Source organism: Emydura macquarii, unplaced genomic scaffold (assembly GCF_026122565.2).
Source record: "Emydura macquarii macquarii isolate MOO-44397 ecotype Brisbane River unplaced genomic scaffold, CSIRO-AGI_Emac_v2 contig_480, whole genome shotgun sequence".
Lineage (NCBI taxonomy): Eukaryota > Metazoa > Chordata > Testudines > Chelidae > Emydura > Emydura macquarii.
The window spans coordinates 15,612,707-15,635,606 of record NW_027130617.1 but is presented as its reverse complement, the minus strand read 5'-3'; the positions used below and the strand labels follow the sequence as shown (position 1 = coordinate 15,635,606).

General features: G+C 37.7%; 1 long non-coding RNA gene across 1 annotated transcript in view; it reads left to right on the top strand.

Moving 5' to 3' along the window:
* Positions 1-3,544: 3,544 nt before the first annotated feature.
* LOC137146925 (uncharacterized) overlaps positions 3,545-22,900 on the top strand; it is a 233,750-nt gene continuing 214,394 nt past the window's right edge. The window contains exon 1 of the long non-coding RNA XR_010918090.1: positions 3,545-3,826. This is a non-coding gene — a long non-coding RNA (uncharacterized lncRNA). The remainder of the gene's footprint in view (positions 3,827-22,900) is intronic.

Here is a 22,900-nt window from a genome sequence, read left to right as displayed (position 1 = left end):
CCAACAGCCCCAGGTCCACTTTGTCTAAAGTTAGTCAACCTGGAGGGAAGGATCTGTGGCCTCCAATTCCCTTCCAGCATTGGGTTTCCCCAGTGGACCACCAAGCATTTGCACTCCTATTCTGGTGTCTTTAAGAAGCCAGCCAGAGTTGAGCTCCCCCTGAATCTCACTCATGGACTCTGTATTTCTGGACTCTGTAGGAAATACTGCAAGAATAATTTTGGATGTCATTTGGGATATTTTTATTTCAATTCCATCTAGAAACTTAATAAATATGAAAATTTCTGAAAGATTCAGGGGGCTTTTATTTTATCTGAATGGGTTTTATCTTTATGTGCATGTTGTGAGGGCAGGGATTAAACTGAATAACACTCATTAACAAATATATACATAAATATCCTTTCTCACAACAGTGAGAAAATAGTGTGTGTCTTTGTAGCTATTTGATAGGAGTGCCCTCTAAACTTGTTTTCTCCCATAGGTTTGGAAACTTTGTGTTTGATTTTGTGGCCAGTTGTTCTGATACATTTGCCTTTTTCTTCACTCTTTAACCTGATTTGTTCCTTTTTTGTTTTCCCCTGATCTAGTCAACAAAGAATTGTTAATGTGTTTGTTCAATTGCAGAGCAAGGATGTGCAGATGGGTTTGATTAAAATGTCATTTTCATCTTTGGCCCTTTTCTCTAAGTGAATGAAACTCAAACCTCTTATAAGGTTAACAGATATTCTAGTAATTGCTTCATTGATTCCTCCAATTTTACTTTGTTCCCACAGCCTTTACTTTGTTCTCCCCCCTCAGTGATCCCTTCCAGGTGTACACAGTTTGCCAAAAGGCAGTCTCAGCCCCAACTTCCTCAAACCCGCCCCCACCCTATCAAATGAGATGATAATTTTCCTGGTCTTCCTACAATTTCTCCTCATCCTTTCTTTTAGGCTCTTTTTCCCCCTTCTGAGGTCCCCCTATCTTTGATGGTCTTCAAAGAGTCCACACATAGAGTCACAAAGCAGATGCTACATCCCCATTGGCCATGCTGTAGGATTCCCTAGTCCAGAATGCATTGCAAGTGAGGACCAGGGAGAATGCAAAGTGTACCTGAAAGCAGCATAGTCTAAAGCATAACACACAGAACAGTCTAAGGCACTATTAGACATATTGGATGTGATGAGATTCTTCAAAGATTGTGAAGGATTAATTGGGGGACCTTGGAGAGCAAAAGAAGCCAAAGGAAACTTAGGAAGTGGTCACTGAGTTTAAGGGAGTTTAATATGAGTTCCTTGGGCCAAATTCTTCTCTTCATGATACCTGTGTCAAAGTGGAATAATGCCATTGATGTTAGTGGATTTACTCAGAATTTACACCAATACTGGGAGCAGATTTTGGCTCATGGTGCTTTTCAAAGTCCTCTAGCAGTAGGAAACACACTACCAGTAACCCTTCACAGGAATTGTGTGTGGAATATGGAATTGTCATGGAGGGTAGTGAAAAGAAAAGGGTACTCATTCACCTACTGAGAGGTCACAGAGAAAGGGTGAGTGGGAGGAGCAAGTGAGATATGGCCAATAATGGGTTTGAGAGAAAAATGGAAGGAAGGATGAGACAGAAAAATGGAGAGGATGAATGAAACCTCAGGCAGTTTGGATACTTTTCTGATAAACATTCGGAGCTAGATTCTCAGCTGGTGGAAATGGGCATAGCTCAGGGATCTATCCCCCCAAAATGAAATTATCTGAATCTCCAAACTTTTTTGAGAGCTAACGGTTGTGTAGGGGGCATTTACTAACAATTGTGTCACATAGCAGTTATTAGAGAACCCAGATACATTCCCCACTAGGCATAAGCTTTCATGGGCTTCAGCCCACTTCCTCAGATGCAGTTGGTAGAAATAATACAGCAAATATTGGCAGCATATATAGGAGGCAACATATACATATCCTTGGATGTATGCCTCCTATATATGTTGCCAATATTTGCTGTATTTCTACCAACTGCATCTGAGGAAGTGGGCTGAAGCCCACGAAAGCTTATGTCTGCTGAAATTAAATTTGTTAGTCTTTAAAGTGCTACAGAACTCTCATTGTTTTTGCTGTATACAGACTAACACAGCTACCCCTCTGGAACTATTCCCCACTACTTTGTCCAGTATCTGTGTGATCATTTATCTGAAGTAAGTTTTACTCTAAATGTGATTACTTCCAATAAACAACTTTTCATGGCTGGGGTAAGCTCTGTACTTACAATATTTTTTGTTTAGCTAGATGCATTTTCTAAGAATCCAGGTTTCAAGCAAACATCTCAATCCTGCAAAATGAACCCACAGGCAGGTCCCCATTGATATCAACAGAGCTCCAAGCAAAGGACAGTCTCCTGAGCCCTCATTGACTCTGGCTGACTTTATTAAGACTGTACATTGGAACATAGCCTCTTTAACTTCAGTCTTGTTGCAGAATCAGGGTTAAAAAAGGGGACGCAAGACTGAGGGATTTAAAGTTTGTTACTGAAGTGTGACCCTCAACTCTTTCGCAGTTTGGCTTTCGTTTGTACAAGCATCAAAAGTTCAGATTTTTATTTGAAGTCCATTTGAATTATCTGAACTTCCTGAGACTGCAGTTTTGGGCTTGAAATCTCCTAAAAATAAACTCTCTCAAAGATTTCTGTCACCTCCTATTTCCAGCGGCCACATGAATAGCTGTTATCTCTGCATTTAATAACTGTTGGTTGAACTGGTATCCAGAATGCCCATATTTAGAGGTTCACAAAATTGTAAACTGATGGGTAAAAAATGTTATCTAATTGCCTTTGAACCAGAAAAAAAAGTTTAGTTCAGGTTCATCTTAGTTTTGATGAGGGCTCCAGAGGGTTCCTCACACTTCCCTAATCAGCATAAGTACTCCATTTAAAATCAAATTGGGAAAATTTGACAGGTAATGCTTGTGTTGTTCATGGTAATAAGGGAGAAGTGGCTGGATGCAGATTGTTAGAGGTCGCTTTTGTCTCGATACATTTGGATAATCTCAGAAATATTGATTTACACAGAGCAATGATATTTTTGTCCAAGACAGACATACATCAACATTTTGAATGCCATCTTCTAGTCATTCCTTTAAAGTTATCTGCATACTTGGTAACTGTATTTCTCTTAAGGCACATGCAGAATTCTGTCCTCATTTGTACAAACAAATCAGCTCAAAATGTTCCCAAGTTTAAAATCACGTAGAGTTTTTATCTGTCTCATTCTTTTACCTGCCTCATTACAAATCATTTGAAGCTTCCAGTAAAAAATCCTTACTTTAAGACAACAGAATTAAGTGGTTATAAAAATCAGATCAAATGGCACATCAGAAGTTTGGGTGGGGAAGTAATTCTGTTATTACCCAGTGCTTAATGACAGTGTTTCTTATCTTACAACTGTGACATGAAGAGGGAGCTGTAGCTCTTCTGAGACACAGTTCTGCCTGAACCAGCATAGCCAGCCAAGCTCCCCGATTTCTTGTCTTCTTTTTCTCTCTCTCTCCTTCTCGCTCTCCTGTTCTCACTCTCATTCACTTACTCTCCCATTTTTTTGCCACTGTGCCAGATACATTTAAATGGATCTGTCCAAGTGGACATAATCCATGCAAATCAGAGGCTCCCAGTGCTTGATTCACAAAGAGAACTCCGCTTCAGGAGGTCACTCGTTCACAGCTGCTCCTCCCATAATATTTTCCCCTCATTGCAGAACTGCTGCATGCATACAGTGACTGAAAGGATTCAATTTACTGCAACTGCAGCCTGGTTTTACTGACAACTTTCTTTCAAGGGGGACTTACCTTCCATCTGCCTTGCAAAGGTAGGAGCCTGATTCTTCTAAAGACTTGTAATGCCATCACTGTTTGCTCATTGTTAGTTGCCACTATAATGATGCATGTTGTTGACATCAGTGGGTCCTAATATGATGCCAGGTGCCTGATGCTTTTATTACTTATCCATAGAGGTGCAGTTGTTTAAGTAACTGTTATTATTTTGTTTATTTAGCCATCTTATTTGTTCTTTTTACAATGATGGGTATGATTTTCACAGAGGCTCTCTAGTCTACAAATGCAACCTTCAATTAAGCTTTTTTCTTTTTCCTTTTAAAAATGTTTTCTAATGTCTGTTTAAGTTAATTCAGTGCTATAGTCATCAAGTGAAAAGTCAATATGGTCAGGAGTTTCTGGCCTTGAACCTTATTAGGGTGTTATCTTTGGAGCAGAACTAACTGTTGAAATGTTTGAAACATAAATTAAAAAGGTCACCTTTTACTTTGCACTGTTGTATACAAGGTAACTGCAGGCCTTGTTGCAAATGGGCCTGTCAAATAAATTTAGACCACAAGATAAACATATTGTTAATAGAATTGCCAGTAGTGGTAGAAGTAATTAAATGGAGCCATAATAGTTATAAGGGTGTTAATATCTATTTTGAGAAATGTTGAACATAAAATGTTTTTTTGTTTTTTTTTGTTTTTTTTTAAAGTGAACTTGATCAGAACCAACTATTTGGAGATAATCCTATAGACAGTTAAAAAAAAAGTGAGAGGGGAAGAAAATTCAAGTGTTATTTACTTAGTAAAGTTCTGACAAAGTTTGTAGAACAAGAAAAATGTAACATGTTTGAGAGCACACACTGTATGAAGGCAGACAGTAAGTCTGGCATCATTTCATGTACATTTTTTTGGATTTTCTGGCAGAGTTTAGAGTTACAATTTTAGATATATTCAAATATAATAAAATAATAGTTTTAAAGAGCAGCAGTGTGCAGAAATTACAGCATTGGAATTCTTCTTACTTAAACTTGTCCTGCAATAAAAGTTCCTGTTTGTCATCTAAAAGAGCAGCAATTTGTAAACTATAATTAGTTTTGCATATATTACTCATATAGAACTATTTTATAACTAACTTTTAGGAGTTGATAAAACAACTAATTTTAAAGTTCTGAAACAGGATAGAGATAAGAAAGAAATTTAGTAAAGCAGCATGGACAGAAAGAGGAAAAAGAAAAAAGTTTAAAACAAACAAAAACCTTCCTTGGTACCTCAAATAGTACTGATGGTAAAAATCTTCCATTTTAATATTGTGGATTAGGTACTTTTAGTAGGCAGTCTTCAGGAAAATGTCTTTGCTATCCACTTTAAGTAGATCAGTGCCTATGTCTATCTTTTCTCTTTTATGTACAGTCTGCTTTTGAAAAAAGAAAATGCGTTCTGATTTTGGAGTAGAGTACAAATGAAGGGAGCCTTGTCATTGATAGCATAAAGAAGACATCTACACAAGTATTACTGTGCAGAGGGCAATCTTTCATTCTCTGGCATTTGTTAGGTTACTGTACATAGAATTTAGCAGATCACTAAAATGCCAAGAAGCAGAAGATAGCTATCATATTGGTATGCAGGCTAGTCTGCTAGCATGGTAACTGACGAAAGAAATACATTTTATAGTAGAGTGTAATAAAAACCCTTAACAATGATGTAAGATAAGTCTGACCTTTCTTTCTTATCCAGTAATTAGAATTTTTGTTAACTATTTTAAGTGCAGGGGGGTTTATTAAAGATACCTAGTAAAAACCAGTATGTATCTTTGAACAATGCTTTCACAGATTACAAATTTTAGAATCATTTCTAGATAGAAAAAGAGTGAGAAATGTCTCCATTCTGCTTGCTGCACACACACAGCAATTTTGATTTCGAAAAAAAACAAAGGGTCCAGTGCAAATTCATCCTACTTGCCTTCTCCAGGTGCAAGAGCATTTATAGAAGATTTTTGGTACAACAAAATAAAACGGGGCAGGAAATTTTAGATAGGAAAACTGAACTTCATGGAAGACCTTAGGGATCTTTTGGGAAATAAAGGTGATCCCTATGGAGCTTGATAATCAGTGAGATGAGCTTTGATGAGTCACTAATAGAGATAAGAAAAGGAGACAAAAAGACCTTTCAGAGGAAGAGCTTTTTGTAAGTGAATAAAAAAATGTTGTAGCAGACAGCTATTTTCTGCTTTCTTTTCCCCTTTAGCCAAATGGCCAATATTTTACAGGTATGGAAGTATTCCTTAGAGAGTCATCACCATCATTTCATGGAATAATTTCAAAATGATGGGTATGATTCTTCTCTTTCACACACCAGGTTTACACTTTGAATTCTTTGATACACTGAAATAAATGAAAAAGGAATCAAACCCTGCATTTTATATAAGCCTGAGAATGTATTTGCTAGTCTCCCAGGAAACTCTCCAAAGATCTAACCCAGATGTTAAACTTCTTCTAAACAAAATCATCAGGGTCCTTTACACGTAGTTTCTGTCTTCCACTGACAATGGTTTCTTCTCCTCTTCTGTGAATTTGCCCTTGCTATGGTAACTCACTTCAACATCTCTTCAAGATAAGTTACCTTTTACTCCACTTCAGTGTGCCTTGCAACAGAATCTATAGCATGTGGTAAACCTTACAGCTGTATATAATGCAGTGTGCTGACTCCCATCAGGCTCCTTTCTGCAGGTTTTATAGAGGAGAGTTAAAAAGATAAATGATCATCTTAAAAGGATGCTGTAGAGATGGTTAATAAGTTCCATCCAACTTGTTAAGGGTTCAGTGAGGCCCTCGTTGCTTTGAGTTTTAACTAAGTCTAGTTGCTGTATTGTGCCTTACAAACATTGTGTGTGTGTGTGTGTGTGTGTGTGTGTGTGTGTGTGTGTGAGAGGAGAGAGCATTTTAGCAATGGAGGGAACATGATAGGTCATTTAAGAAAATGTACAGCAATATAGATTTGTAGGTAAGGAAATCTAATTGACTACAAGTTTATCAAGCAGTGAGATGTCAGTGGTGACTTGCTAAAGCAGCAGAAAAAGAATGTGTTCCCCAGGGTTTCTCATAAATTTACATATTTGATTATATTATGTTCTCATCTTGCAACACCTTTCATTGCCTTGTACTCCAGAATACATTGCTGAAATATCATATTGGAAAAATTAGGCCTTTTATCTGAATGAATGCTGAATATGATTGCTATTGCAGAAGAAGCTTACTTATACCTCAAGGGATTAAGAGCTAAATCAGATCTGTAATTGACTGTCTTGTCTACTGACCACCTTTGAAAGTCTTCTCCATTTTTTTTTTTTTTTTAATTTTCCTAAAGAACAAGATTGATATCCTTGTATTTTGGGATTCTTCAGCAGGTGTAAAGTGCTTGGAATGACTGAAATTAACCTGAGGCTTTATCTGTCTACCTTTCCTCTAAACTTCATTGAAGTTTTATTAATAGTTAAAAATTTTATGCAAACAACTGTTCTCATCAGAACACGGTATTCTCATGTTATATGCCTTTCTTTGTAATCTCCAGAGGTGTTTCAAGGTGGGCCTTTATTTTCCTTCCATGTCTCTGTTTTGGGGAGTCTAAATGAAAACGTCCTCAGATGAAATGCATCAACAGAGGGGTAGATAAAGGAAAATAAATGGAGTGGAAATGCATCTTTAAATGGTTAGCCTGTGAAACTTTGAACGTGGTTATCTGACGTTGTGTCAAAGAGTGTTATCTCTCGAGGAGAAATGAGCAAGACCAGGTCCATACAGAAAAGCAATTGTTGCTTTACTTCTGTCTGTTTATTTAGGTTAGTTTGAACTGTCTTCCACTTTCTTTTCTTCCCAGTGTGCAAAGATTAAGTATTACAAAAGCAGCCAGTAGGAATCTGATTCAAAAGCTATGCTCATTTGACCTTTGGACAAAAAATATCTAATGTAAACAAAAATCAAACAGTCTTAACACATAATCAAGTGCAAGAAATATGCAGAACATGGGTCAGTAGCAATTCAACATTTTTAGAGTAGGAGAGAAAAAAAGAACATATGAGACCACTTTGTTAGATCAGCTTTTTCTTTCCCTGACCCTTGTCGAAGTATCAGACTTTGTGCATCTGCCCTGCATACAGTACCCAATACCTGAGACTAAAGTCACGCAGCCAAATGCTTCACTGCTTTACATCAGTGGGATTGAAATGGGTCTAAATCAGTCAAGAGGCTGTATTTTAAAAATATAGTTTAGGGTTTTTTTATCCTTGAGAAATGTGAATGTTAAATGTATAGTTAGCACATAATTACGAATTCATTTAAATTCTGTATGACACTGCCAGGGATTTTGCAGGAAGATTGCATTTGTCACATCCATTTAATTTCCATCACTCTATTAATGTTGCAATATTAAAAAACCTTAGATAGTTTCAGAAACATGTGTTGGTGGGAATGAATTCTCAAAACTGGACCCGTCAGTAACCAGCTGCTATTTCAACTTCTTCTCTTTGTTGACAGGGTAATGACTGTACAAGGATAGAAAAACCAGAATGCACCCAGTTTTCAGGTTCTGTTTGTGGAGAAAGTCACTACTCTCAATATTGTATGTGGTGTTGTAGTAATGCTGGTCCCAGGATATTAGAGAGACAAGGTGGGTGAAGTAACATCTTTTATTGGACCAACTGTTGGTCAGAGAGACAAGCTTACAAGAGAGCTTGTCTCTCTCACCAACAGTTGGTCCAATAAAAGATATTACCTCACCCACCTTGCCTCTCTACTACTCTCAATAGACTAATGGACCCAAAATTTGGACATTTGACCCACGTTTCCACAGGAGTTTGTGGCTCAGAAGCTGTATGCTTTAGCTAAGGGGACAAAAACCAAAGGAGTAAATGGGAATACAACCACTAAGTAACCTATGCAATTCCTGTTCCCTGACCTTTGCACGATGCTGTGTTGTGTGAATCAGTGGACTCAATAATAACAGTGGAATGTTGACTATGACACTGTGACCTACAATAAAAAGTACAAGGGCGAAAAAGAAAAATTTCAGAATTAGACCTAATGTTCCCGAGATTTTATGCTCGGCATTCTTCTTTGGAGGCAAGGTAACATTCTCAAAGGATTTAGAGCAATTCTAGAAGAAAGATGGCATATTAGATCACTTTTATTAAAACTTTCTTGTCCTCACACAGTCCATCCTTGATTCCTGCTGATAAAGCTAGTTCAGTAAACAAGCTGTTAATGAGGAAGGTTCCACAGATGTCAGATGTGTGAGTGGAAACATTCCTCATTTCCCTCATGTTGTTGGACTGCTCTGCAGCCAGTTTTTCAACCACTGGGCTTCAGTCACTGTTGCACTCCCCTCCAAGGGATTTGCACAGGCTGGCTGTGTTAGTCCCAGATCAACCAGGTATTAACCTACATCTCTCTGGCCTTTCTCTGCCTTCCCATATCCTGTTCCAAAACCCTCCTCTACACCGTAGCACACAGAGTTCAATCCCTCTGCACAAGCTTCTCATATCTTGCCCCTCACCGAGACATAGCATAACCACATTCGGTTTTTTTGCTTAAGCAGGCCTTAAGCAATTACAGGACCAGCCAGGATCACACATTCTTTGTACTTTTGCACAAATCCTACTGTCTTTACTTTTTTTGCCTAAAGGAACATTTCGGGAATTAAGACCAAAGTTTACAAAAGTCCTTAATTTGGGAACTCATTTTGAAAACAGATTAACAGAACTGCTGAGAACTCACAACTGCAGTTGAAGTCAATGTTAGTTGCAGGTGCTCAACGTCTCAGAAAATCAGGCCCATGTTTTTCACTCAAGTTAGGCTCCCAAAATCAGGGGCCACCTTTAAAAATTCTAATATAAATGTCTAAATCAAAAATATCTCAAACTTGTGATGTCATTCTTAGATGCCTATTGTGGGTCAGGTAGGAGACACACACACACACAAGATGCCATTGAGATTAGGAAAAGTTACCCCAATACGGGTTGCACGTATAGGACACATTTTACAGTTCTGCACATTTGGTTTTAATTTCTTTTGAAATTATGCTGATAGATTCTGATAGACTAAACATGGCATTGATTTTCTTGGGATTTACTCTTTGTTCCGTGTATGTTCTCCACAACATTCCTCTCTCCTTTCCCAGCCCCCATTCGCTCCCCAAAAGATCCATCTTATGTCTATCATAAAGCCTGTTTAATTTCCAACGAAAGATTATAGTAAGTGTGCTTTTAATGTAATGATGTCAGTTGTGGATGATAACATGTATTAGGCAGTGCAAACTGCTGATTATCTGTCAGGATAAATCTGTTTATTTCCGAAATAGTAGACTGACAACCCCCTCTTGTTAATCGTGAAAGTACATGCTAATGCCAGGTACTGTTTGGTAGGATTCTGTCAGAGGAATGTGTTCACTAGACTGGTGCTTTGACATTCTTTACTCCTAGTTTTGCAAGTTTTTTGTATATTCTTTAAAAAAGTAGATCCCAAGGTTTGAGCAGAGCAGCTGATGTACAATTCTAGTTCAGAGCTCTTTATAGGAAAGCATCTCTTGTGAAAAGAGAGTGGATTATAGGCTTATGCTGCAGTTCAGATTGTGCCCATGGCTGGATTCATCTCTAGTGATGTCAGTGCAGCCCATTTGTATTAACCGAGGGGAAAAAAGAGAGTGCAAGGAAAGGGGATAAAAATTAGGTAAGTACTTCTTTTCTTCCAGAAATTGCTCTTTTTTTTCCAGTAGTGACAACAGTTTCGAAATACGTTGTGGACTAAAAAGACTGATGACGATGCACATGGTATTCCACTATGAGACAAATGGCATCATGAACCAAACATATGCATCACTTACATAGTTGTGAATTTGACACAGCTTTTCTGTTGCGGGGAATTAATTTTATATATCTGAAGTGGAAAAACAATGGAATATGGAAGCATAGTTTACCAAACCTTATCAAAGGTATTTGTCTGACTTTGCTGCATTTTGATCATTTCATGAATGTCATAAAATGCTGAAAAGCATAATCAAAATTGATATTTATATTGACATTTCAGAATTCTAAGTAGAAGCTCTGAAAATCTAAACAGACTTCAGGCTCTCTGCAGCTGTTCCTCCAAAGCCATTCTTGTTCTGGCTTGTTCTATTTTTTTCTTTTGTTTTGTTTCATCCCCATCCCCACCCATATACCCTCAGGTGGTCCTAATGTAAACATCTTTCTCCCCCAAAGATTATGCACATCTTCATCTTAATTCAGAATTTACATGTGTACTTTGCATATTTTTGCATCAATATGTCTGTTTAAATTAGATAAAGGTCACTGTCATTCATAATCAAGAAGAAGGTATATTAAAGGTCAGGATTCAATAAAAAAACTGATTAGATGTAGAGGTTTGTTCATATGATTCAGTATATCATTGGATAAGTGGAAATCATGAGTCAACAAATTAACCTCAGTATAATGGTTTACTTGCTTCATTAGGATCAGAAATGAGATTCACATATTTTTTCCAATAAACTACTTGTTTGTCTCTGTGTAATAAGGAGATACTTGGGTTGTTGGTTCTTACACCGAGTATTTCGATAATTTAATTTGGTTTAATATGTGACATGAATGACAATTCTTGTGTTAAAAAAAGAACTAAGGCATAGTGACTCCAAATATATTTTGAATGTATATGCATATCAATGACATGAACATGATTTTGCTACAAAAATAGAAAAGTAAATGTAAAGTTATGACCTTTCTTTTCACATAGGTTTTAGCTTGAGCACTTTAGGAAAAAGTCAGTGAGTAATTTAGTTAAGTGCAGACATCAGGGGAGATCCAGATGTTTATAGTAGCAAGTGAGGATGGACTAAGAGGAAGAATGAATGTGTGGTTACAGCAACCCTGGTTCAAATTTTGGCTCTCACACAAACTTCCTGTGTGACTCTGGGCAAGCCTCTTAATCTCTTTCTGACTGAGTCTTCATCTGCAAAATAAGGAAAAATAATAATACTCCCTTTTCTCACATGGGGAGTTGATGTTTAATGTTTGTGAGGTTCTGAGAGGCTATAGTGATGAAGACTGGTAAATAGATCATAAATATTGGTGTTGGGAAACACCTCTGCTTTACCATACTCTAAACCTAGGAAGGACAGATACTTGTATGTAATTTCATAGAACCACATTCCCTATTTTAGAAATTTGTCGATTAATTGGATTGGACAGACTTGGTGCCCTCTTTCCTCACCCCGGTGTAAGCTTTGTTTCTTTGATGTGAACTTTTGCCACTGTTTCAACTTATAACACAGCAAAAAATCAATTTGAAAAACAACATTACAATTAAAACAGTTATACATGTCAAACGTTTCAGACATTGTGTAATTCTTTAAACTTTCTTCACGTCTGTGTAGAATAAATATCAGGTTACTACTTGTACGCTTTTTTTCGTGGGCATGGTTAACTATTAAACCCTAAGTCTGAAGGTAAATTAGACTTGCCTGTTAGCAGTCTAAACTTACACTCTCTGCTTTTTGAATAACATGTAGGAAATCTTTCCTCTGTAACTATACTGGGGGTTGCTCATGATTAAAGCAGAACACATCACAACTTATGCTGATCTTCATCTGTTTTTCACGCATCTTATTCTCTGCCTAGTTTTAGAGGAAACTCAGGAAATTGCATTGTCCCACTGTGAAAGTTTCTTATCTAGAATATCCTGGGAGTTTATGCCATTTTAGTGCTGCTTGAGGGTCAATTCAGACTTTCATTGTTCCAAGGTCAGTTGTGTTCTGTTCAGTTCATTTTGTTGTAAAGTGTACTCAAACTTTTGGATGAGACCTTATAAAATGAGGACATTAAAATATCGTGGCATTTCTTGTAATAATAGTCTGGCTCAGTGTCACCGGATTTTTCCCTTCCCCATTCTTGTGAAGTTTGTTGCGCACCAGTAGCTGCCTTACCACTTACGGGATCATAAGTGGCAAGATTTCAGTTGCAACTAAAGTAATCCCTGAAGTGCCCTGGAGCTGGAAGTAGTCCGCTATAGAACCTGAGTGGAAGTAACCTGAGATGTTTTTCTGTGCAGAGCAGACACCAGCAGAATGGCTCAGGAGGGCAATGTGGGAGCACAGACAGAAGTGGTGCTTACTGCAGTTTTGGAAAAGATGCTGTATGCATCATCCCTCACCCGCCACCCCCGTACTTCATGAAAGGGGGCCTTGGCTAACTCTTTAGAGTCATGGAACTCCATCAAGTCTGCTAATCAGGTCTGTGGGGTAACACCCAAAATTCAGAGGTAGCATTCTTTGGAATATCTCCTGTGATTGTGAGCTGCGGGTGAGGCTACCTGCACACTTCCTTCCCACAACATAACCAAACAGCCACATTTGGCTCTGTATTATAGGAGAAAATTCCACATTCTCCACTGCAGCTGTGGAGATCCCTCTAGAAAGGGAACCATTGCATTTATCAAGTCAGCTTTCTGGGTGCTTCCTCTGTAGCAGGGGGCAGGGCATGGACGACCCAGAGGAGGGTGGAACTGGAGGATCTCCATCTCTGCAGATTCTTTTCTTCTCTCCCATAGCAGAGGGTATGTAAAGAAAAACAAGACCACTTGAGCAGTTAAACTAGAGTAGCCTCCATTCAGCAGCCATTTCATGGTCTGAAGAAAGGATTCTTCCTCTTTGTGGTCGCATATCACTCTGGTGGCCACTTACTGTGGCTGGGTACAAGATAGTGGAGTTGGCCCACAGCTTGTGTTTTGGGAGTCATGAACCTCCAAGTTCTACTTCAGCCTGGGCAGATGACTCATGTTCCTTCCATAAAGTCACTTAAGCCAAAATTTTCAAATCTAAAGATGTGCGCCTAAATCCATGTTTAAACACCTGATTTTAATATGCGCTGCTGAGCACCCACGACTTCAACTGACTTCAAAGGCAGCTGTCTGTGCTCCAAAGTCCGAACCTATGAAAAGCAAGTCACTTGTTTGTTTAGATGCCTGACTTAGGCATCCAGATTTGAAAATTTTGCCTGTTGGCTTTTATTATTAGTTGTAATACCATAGCACCTAAGAGCCTTAGCTGTGAACCAGGGGCCCACTGTGCTAGGTGCTGTACCTTTTTTTTTTTTTTCATCTCATTTTTTATGTAAAACCTAGAATACTTACCCACCTCAGAGGGATATTGAGGATTAATTGTTTAATATTTGTATAGTGCTTTGGAAAATAAATGCTATATAAACGTTCAGTATCATTATTCCTGGAAGAAGGTGAAATATTATTTATTCCTTTTTTAAAAATAAATTCTATTAACTTGGGGTATACCTTTAAGCATTATTACTGTGTGCAAAACACATGCAACATAAGGATATTGCATAATTTGCAAATACTCAAAGCCTGTAGTAACTGAAACAGTAATCCAGAGCAACAAGATCTACAACTTTCTATACAACTCACAAACACACATTCTCATACAAAGAGAGAAATGAACTAGTAAGAGTATATGTCTTAAATCATGTGTCATAATCTTTTACTCTTATACACTTTTGTTCCCATACCCCTCTCCTTGATTTATGGTGATCCACTGCTGACTTATAGTGGATTCCCTGTAGCAGGAGCCTATCTTTTATTGGTCTATAAAACTGTGCTCCTACTCCCAATAGAATCAATAGCTAGAGCTTATTTTAAAAAAAACAAAAACAAAAAACACTCTGATGGACCCATTGTCCACCAGAGTTCCATCAATATTGAAACACTTTGCAAAAATGTGTCAATTGCATCAAAAAAAAGTCCCATCGATGTCAGAATGCCCAGCTTTGACTTTTTGGAACAAAGCATCTTGATTTTTTTTTTGTTTTGAAATAACTTTTAGTTTTCAAATGTTTGTATTTTTATTACCTATTATAATATAAAAAATTTAAAAGTCAACATCAAAACAAAACATTTCAATTTTTATCTAAACAAAGTGTTCTAATCGATCTGAAAGAAATATTTTTGGAATTTTCTTTCACAGAGAATTTCAGAATTTTCAAGGGTTTTTCTAATTCAGTATGAAGACAAGTTTCGAAATCTTTTGTTCCATATCAGAAGAAAACATTAAAATTTCCATCCTCTGCCCATTGACTTCACTGATGCAGTCCAGTGGCTGTAACATGGTATAAACATTGATAATCTGCCTGCTGTATGTCTAGATGAAACATGTGTATGCACTCATTCAAGTCTGACTGTTAGATTCATTTGTGATATAGAGACTTCCTATTGAAAATATATGATTTTATGTATATTTCGGTTTTTAGTAATTGTTGGCCTTACAATTGTCCTTTAGACACAGGTATTTCATAATGTGATCACATTTGAATATAATTAATACATCTACAGTTAATTAATAAGTCAGCCTGTTAAGACCAGGGCACTGACTGATTAATAAGTTCAAGCAGACTTTTATTTGGGCATCAGGAATAAGTGCTCTGTGTCTGTTTGATCCATTTCTATACTAAACACAAATGTTATTTGTCAAATACTAACTACTTTAATGGACAATTCTTCATGATCTTTAACAACTATAAATTGATCTCTGGGATGCAGATGTCACAACACAATCCAGATATGTTCCAAGAATCCAAGTTTAAGCAACTACAGTACAAAAGAAATTAATGTTTTAATTTACTATGGGGACAGAGTATATTAAGCAAAATAATGAGGATTTGGGCAATGAGCACTGAGACAAGGATATTATTTTTCTGCAAAGCATATAATATAATAATCAATCTAGACAGCTACTGTTTATCTTCCAATAGATAGGGCTTTAATGAAGGTAAGCTCTAGGAATTTTATTTAGTCTTTAAGACCTTTACATCTTGAATCATCAAAAATAATCAAACATGTTTTAAATCTACTTCATTGATTTCTTATTTGTACACCACAAACTCTCAAGATAGGTTAATTTTCACATTTACCATTTATAATTATTTTGTTACCTCTTTGCATTCAGGCTCCCTTGCCCAAACTATCCATTTTTTGGGATTTAACACAAATAAAGAAGAAATAAGTTGTATTTTCTAAGAGATTTAACATAACACTTAGCCTTGGAGTACAAAGGAATGTGCAAGCTTCCTTTATCTTGTAGTCTCAGGTGGCAGCATTAACAAACCAATCTTTTATGCATTTCATACATAATGCTCTGTGTGACTATAAAATCCAGACCAGATAGCTGAATGAAGTTTGCCCAAAACTGAAAAGGGAGACACACGCTATTGAGAAAAATGACCCAGCTTCCAAATCTTCTATGAGAACTGTGAATGCCATTCTTTTGCAAAATGCTCAAAGAGAGATCAAAGTGATAATGCAAGTTCACAATCCTAGCAGGTTTGCCCTAGAATAGTTGGAAATGTGAGGTGCAAAAGAAAGGCAATCTGTGCCAGATACTGATTAAATTTCAGTCACCTATCCAAAGCAGTCCCCAGTTGCTTGTAAAATGCTCCATATAATTACAGTAACTACAGTTTTAAAGCAATTTACACATTGGCCTTTATCTTGGGTCTCTCTTTGTAGGTGATTTCTACTTTAAAATCAATATTCGTAAAATAAATTGCAATAAGATGTATTAAGTTTTAGTCCCATGGACCATTCTTAAAGTCAATATCAAATATCTTCCCAGGAATTCCTCCTGGCACTTGGGGGAGCTTAGCTGTAATCAAATGTCATGCCCTCTGTATGCTAAGCTATCACTTTTCCAGTGACTTCAGTGTGGTACGTCATTTAACCATATTTAAAACTGTTACGGAGTTAGAAGTGGATACTAAATAAAACTGCAAAACGCAATCAGGACAAAGTAATATTAAGGGCTAAACTCTGTTCTTCATAAATTACCAGACCGAGGCAAAACTTTGTGCCTCTTAAATTGTGTGGTTAGCCTTCTATCCATTCTGTAAAGCAGATCTCTACGAGCAGAAGAGGCATTAGGAGAGCTGTGGGATGCACACTGGCCAAACAATGGGGTTTGGTTCAGTACTGTGATATCCAGTGTTACTCTAGTATATGCAAGGGAGTAAATATTGGAGTTACACTAATATATAACGGAAGTAATGCAACTCCATTATTTACCCCATTGGAGATGTACTGACATACAGCTGGAGTAATGCTCCAGTGAATCATGTCCCAGTAGCAGGTGTGGAGCTGCAGGTAGCTTTGTTTTAGTTAGTTAGTGCAAAGTGTCTCTTCTGGCTGCCAAGCACAGAAAACCTCTTTAGCTGGTCTGCATCTTGTTACCAAGATTATTATACTAACTGGGACTAGTAATATTTGAAGCACATTTGTATAGGAAAGCTAGGGTCGGTAGAGATCATACAAAAGGTTGTTCCACAAGGGATTATCTTGGATGATGTTTTTGAAAACTGTCACATATTGCAAAAAGGGCAAAGCACTTGTAACTCCTGTGATTAATCCTCTGTCAAGTCATGATTGCTATCACCAACAGGTTATATTCCTGAAACAAAGCAGTAGGAACAGCATCATTTTCAGTTAGCCAACCTAGTTAGCCTTCCAGCACTATTTTCTTCTGATCTCTTTCCATACTTTTTTCTCTGAAATTATAAAACATTCACTTACAATTAAAAAGAAAAGAAAAACAGACAAAATGTGTACAAAACCAAGCACATCTCTATGGCTTACTGTCACAGCTTGAGCTGTATGGATAACAGATTCTTCAGCTCTCTGGCAATTCTGAAAAACCAGAAAACAATCATTACGGGTTGAACCAACAATGAATCTTTTAAAAAATTTAGCCCAATCAAAAAGTTAAAAAATATTTGTTTCAAGTTAAATGAAAAGTTTTGTTTTGACCCAAAACAAAATGTTTTGTGTCAATTTTGAGTATTTATTAATATTGTATAGTAAAATAAAAATTACACAAATTCCAAACCAGAATCATTTCAAATCTAAAACTCATAATGTTTCATTTTGAAAATGTTGAAACAAAATATTTTAGGATTTTTTTAGGTTTGGTTTTTTTTTTTTACCAAAATAATTCAGCAAAATCAGTATCATTTCATTAAATATTTTGGTGTCACTAAATTTGCATATTTTGCCCAAAAAAAAAGCTCTAGTCATAACCTTACATGTTCTCCCTAGCTGTTTATGGTTCCTTCCTATGTTATATCTAGTTTAGTGTCTGGTCTTGTAAACATTACCAAGTGTGGTGGAATGGACTGCTCGTGGCTGTAATCATTGCACTTGGTCCTGAGAGTTTTCACTGAGAGTTTTCCTGAGATTGGGACTTCGTGAGGGGGAAAGGCGTCCAAGAGAGCTGGCTGTATTTTAAAGAAACTTTATTGAGGGCACAGGAACAAACCATCCTGATGTGCAGAAAGAATAGCAAATATGGCAGGCAACCAGCTTGGCTTAACAAAGGACTTCAGTGAGCTTAGACGCAAAAAGGAAGCTGATAAGAAGTGGAAACTTGGTCAGATGACCAGGGAGGAGTATAAAAATACCGCTTAAGCATACAAAGGTGAAATCAGGAAGGCCAAAGCACAACTGAAGTTGCAGCTAGCAAGGGATGTGAAGGGTAACAAGAAGGGTTTCTACAGGTATGTTAGCAACAAGAAGATGGTCAGGGAAAGTGTGGGCCCCTTACAGAATGGGAGATGCAACCTAGTGATAGATGATGTGGAAAAAGCTGAAGTACTCAATACTTTTTTGCCTCTGTCTTCACAGACAAGATCAGCTCCCAGACTACTGCACTGAGCAGCACAGCCCTCAGTGCTGAAAGAACGAGTTCAGGACTATTTAGAAAGGCTGGACACACAAGTCTATGGGGCCAGATGCAATGCATCTGAGGGTGCTGAGGGAGTTGACTGATGTTATTGCAGAACCATTGGCCATTATCTTTGAAAACTCGTGGCAAGGTCCTGGATGACTGGACAAAGGCAAATACAGTGCCCATCTTCAAAAAAGGGAAGAAGGAGGATCCGGGGACCTACAGACCGGTCAGCCTCACCTCAGTCTCTGGAAAAATCATGAAGCAGGTCCTCAAGGAATCCATTTTGAGACACTTGGAAGAGATGAAGGTGATCAGGAACAGTCAGCATGCTTGACCAACCTGATTGCTTTGTATGATGAGATGACTGGCTCTGTGGATGTGGGAAAAGCAGTAGATGTGATATATCTTGACTTTAGCAAAGCTATTGATATGGTCTCCCACAGTATTCTTATCAGCAAGTTAAAGAAGTATGGGTTGGATGAATGGCTTACAAGATGGATAGAAAGTTAGCTAGATCATCCGGCTCAATGGGTAGTGATCAACGGCTCAATGTCTGGTTGGCAGCCTGTAACAAGCGGAGTGGCCCAGGGGTCGGTGCTGGGGCAGATTTTGTTCAACATTTTCATTAGTGATCTGGAGGATGGGGTGGATTGTACCCTCAGCAAGTTTGCAGATGACACTAAGCTGAGGGGAGTGGTAGATACGCTGGAGGGTAAGGATAGGATACAGAGTGACCTAGACAAATTGGAGAATTGGGCCAAAAATATCTTATGAGGTTCAACAATGACAAGTGCAGAGTCATGCACTTAGGACTAAAGATTCCCATGCACTGCTACAGACTGGGGACTGACTGGCTGGGCAGCAGTTCTACAGAAAAGGACCTGAAAGTTACAGTGGACAAGAAGCTGATCAACAGTGTGCTCTTATTGCCAAGAAGGCTAATGGCATATTGGGCTTCATTAGTAGGAACATTGCCAGCAGATCGAGGGAAGTGATTATTCCCTTCTATTTGGTATTGGTGAGGCCACATTTGGGGTATTGTATTCAGTTTTGGGCTCCCCACTACAGAAAGGATTAGAGAGAGTCCAGTGGAGGGCAACAAAAAAATTAGGGGGCTGGAGCACATGACTATTGAGGAAAGGCTGAGGGAACTAGGCTTGTTTAGTCTGCAGAAGAGAAGAATGAGGGGGGATTTTGATAGCAGCCTTTAGCTATCTGAAAGGGGGTTCCAGGGAGGATGAAGCTAGGCTGTTCTCAGTGGTAGAAGATGACAGACCTAGGAGCAATGGTCTCAAGTTGAAGTAGGGAAGGTCTAGGTTGGGTAACAGGAAAAAGTTTTTCACTAGGAGGGTGGTGAAGCACTGGAATGGGTTACCTAGGGAGGTAGTGGAATCTCCATCCTTAGAGGTTTTTAAGGTATGGCTCGACAAAGCCCTGGCTGGGATGATTTAGTGGGGGTTGGTCCTGCTTTGAGCGGGGGTTGGACTAGAGGTCCCTTCCAACCCTAATCTTCTATGTTCTATGTCTTCTACGTCTTCTATGTCCTTAGGCCCCAAACCAACAAAAGCACTAAAGCACATGCTTAACTTTAACCATGAATTCAATTGAACTACTCACATGTTCAAAGTCAAACCCATACTTAAGTATTTTGTTGTATCAGCATCTGTGATGGGATACACAGGCCCCACACTGGAAAGGAGCAAGACAGCCTGTGGACCCAGTTAGCCCTGCCCTGCCTCCCCTGAATCAGATGTCAAGTATAGAGAGGAGAGTTAAAATGAGAAGGCCTAGCTCAGTTGTTAGCTGACCAGGAAGGAGAGGAGGTCTCTACTTCTCCTTTATGAAAGAAATCTGGTTACATCAAGGAGTCTGAGCACGCGTGCTTGGCTAGATGAGACTCCTAGTGGATGGATGACCAGACCCAGGGAAACCAACCACAGGAATGGCTGTTTGAAGAGAGGCCCTAAGTGGGAAGGAAGACTCATTGGATGACCCTATTCTGAGTTCTTGGTTTTCTCTCATTTTTGGACTTTAATACCAGTCTAATAGGCATGTCACAACCAACCAGCAGATGTGTAGCTTTGCTTTCACTTCATCTTAGGCATGCTATAAAATTCTGCCATGGTGTCTCTCCAGAAAAGACAACACATTGTGCAATGCAAGACTGTAAAACACAATCCAGCTGCTCAATAGAAAACGTATCCCTCCCTAAATGTACACGTATGGAGAAAAGTATAAAAATAAAAAGTATCCCATCAGTCTTTACTGAACACACAAAACCTGTCTAACAACATAAGAGTCTCAACTGCCTACATGAATCATAAAAAATAACATTTCAACAAAATAAGACATGCACATATTAATAGATTAACATACATGACACTGTGATCATATGTGCTATTTATTAACATATATAAATCCAATCTGTTATCCAACAGCAAAAGTTTCAGTTCATTAGAGGAAAAAATTACCATGTCTACTTAACGTCAAGGAACTAATTTAACTCCTGTGCTGCTGGCATCCATTGAAACCTCAGTATGGAGAATTTGAGAGACCACAATCAAATAGGTGCCTAGTAACTTGTACTCAGCTTGGTACATTCAAGTCAAGTTCTAAACCACATATTGTATCACCAATGCCAGAGATTTTATCCTGCTTGACTGGAAAAAACAACTTAGTGCTACATTCTCCTTTCCAATCAACAGATTTCTTAGCCATTCTCAGATAAGAGATCCACACTCAGAGTAGAATTTTGACTTTTATGTTGTCTTCCTCCTCCCCACCCTCATTTGGGACCTATTAGCCACAGAAATAAATGTCAACAACAACACAAGAAATCACTAACAAGATAAAGAACTGATTAGATGATCAGCGTTTCCTATTTTCTCTAATATATATATTTCCCAACAATAATGATTAGATTTATAGAAATATAATAATTTCCTTTGCTAAAGTAAAATGATGTTTGACATTAAGAAAAGGTCAGGTATCATGCTGTAAACCACAATGAGTATTGCCTTTAAGGAATATTGAATTAAGAGGTACATATATTTGACAAAGTATAGAATTCAAATAGCTACATTGTGAGCAGTGTGCCCTTTTACATGCCATAGATTTATTGACATTTGCTAACTATAAAAAAGATAAAACAGTTTGCATTTAATGAGACCTATCAATTTTAAAAATAACACCTCATGTAAAAATATTACATTTTCAACTAAAGCTTCTGATTTTTCACACACAAATTAGACACCCAAATGTTTTATTTGGGCACTCATATGCAAGTTTTGTCCATGTAAACAAGTATTTGCTCACTTTTGTAGACACAATTACTGTCACAAAAGTGCACATGAAGAATCAGAAGCTGTCAAGTCTCTGCATACAGTAAGTAAATATGAAAGGAGCATTTTTTAAAAATTGCTACACTTGAGATAGTATCTTATCGCTGTAGACCTGATAGCCTCTCCTAAATATTTATCCACATCACAAAACCATCATGCAGTTCAGCATGATTTACTCTCCTTGAATATCAGATGTGTCACAGTTTGGGATCACTGGACTTGTCTTCACTGCTAAATAAGGTGCAACTTTTTTTAATTCAACATTGCTAATACACATGAGCTGTCCTTAGGTAAAAACATTGAAGACACTATATCCCTTCCAAGGGCTGACTTCACTTAATTTACTTTGTAGTAAAACTAAAGTGACCTGTATTTTCCTCAGGATAGCTCACATGCAAGTTACTGAGGTAAAAAGCACACCTCTAGTAGTCATGAAAACAAGACCATTGTTAGAATTACATCAGGCCTTGCTAGGACAAAGCCAGTATATCTTATGCATGAAGGCCAGATTAAATAAAGGAGAATTCTGGCATTGATAAGTTTGAATAATAATACTTTACAAATGTAGCACTTTTCATCTGAGCACACAGTTAGTCATAGAAGAAGATACTCAATATTTGTCTCTCTCCAGCCAGTGCTGTTAATTCTTTGTTTCATGACTGTGTCTCACAAGGCCACAAAATACTAATGAGAATACAGGACAAGTATTTAAAATTATATATCATAAAATAAGTTGTTTTATTTTAAAAATTACATTCAAACTCTCATATTTTTAAAACCCCTTCCCCTCTTTGCTAGAATTAGCTTAAATTAGTACAATGGATAGAAATTTAAAATCTAATTTTCACTTTGCCATTTACTTTTGACATTTAACTCAGTTCTGACGATGAAAATAGGCTAGCCAGTTTCACTTTGAGAATTTCAAAAGCTAGATTTTAAAGATTCTTACAAAACCTAAATTTGACCCGATAGTGACCCTTACAAGTAATTTCTTGAACGTAAGATGTGAGTTTGT